The following is a 404-nucleotide window of genomic DNA, read 5'->3' on the forward strand; positions in this document are numbered from 1 at the left end:
AAAATCACATCACTTTATTTGGATGTCTTAATTCATTATATGCTTAGTTTTGTTTCCCATCTTTTTGTTATTTGCTTTTATAAATGTGATATATATTTGAGTTAGTCTAATATTTCCCTATCAAGTAAACCATCCCTTTTTAGTTAACTATATATACACCGATCAAGGGCGAAATTAGATTAAATTTTAAAGATGGAATAAAATTAATTTTACAACAAAAAAAAAATTTAAAAGGATTAAATTAAAATTTATACATCATTTAGAAAAAAATTTTAAAGTTTTGGATTCATTTCTCTCTTTTATTGTACGAGTCTCAACCCCTTACACAAAGACATTGCTAAATTTTGAGACTTTTATTCACCGATGTTTAAATCATCAATAATCATCACTAAATTTTGGTGCCA

This window comes from Arachis ipaensis, chromosome B05 (genome assembly GCF_000816755.2).
Source record: "Arachis ipaensis cultivar K30076 chromosome B05, Araip1.1, whole genome shotgun sequence".
In the NCBI taxonomy this organism is placed as follows: Eukaryota; Viridiplantae; Streptophyta; class Magnoliopsida; order Fabales; family Fabaceae; genus Arachis; species Arachis ipaensis.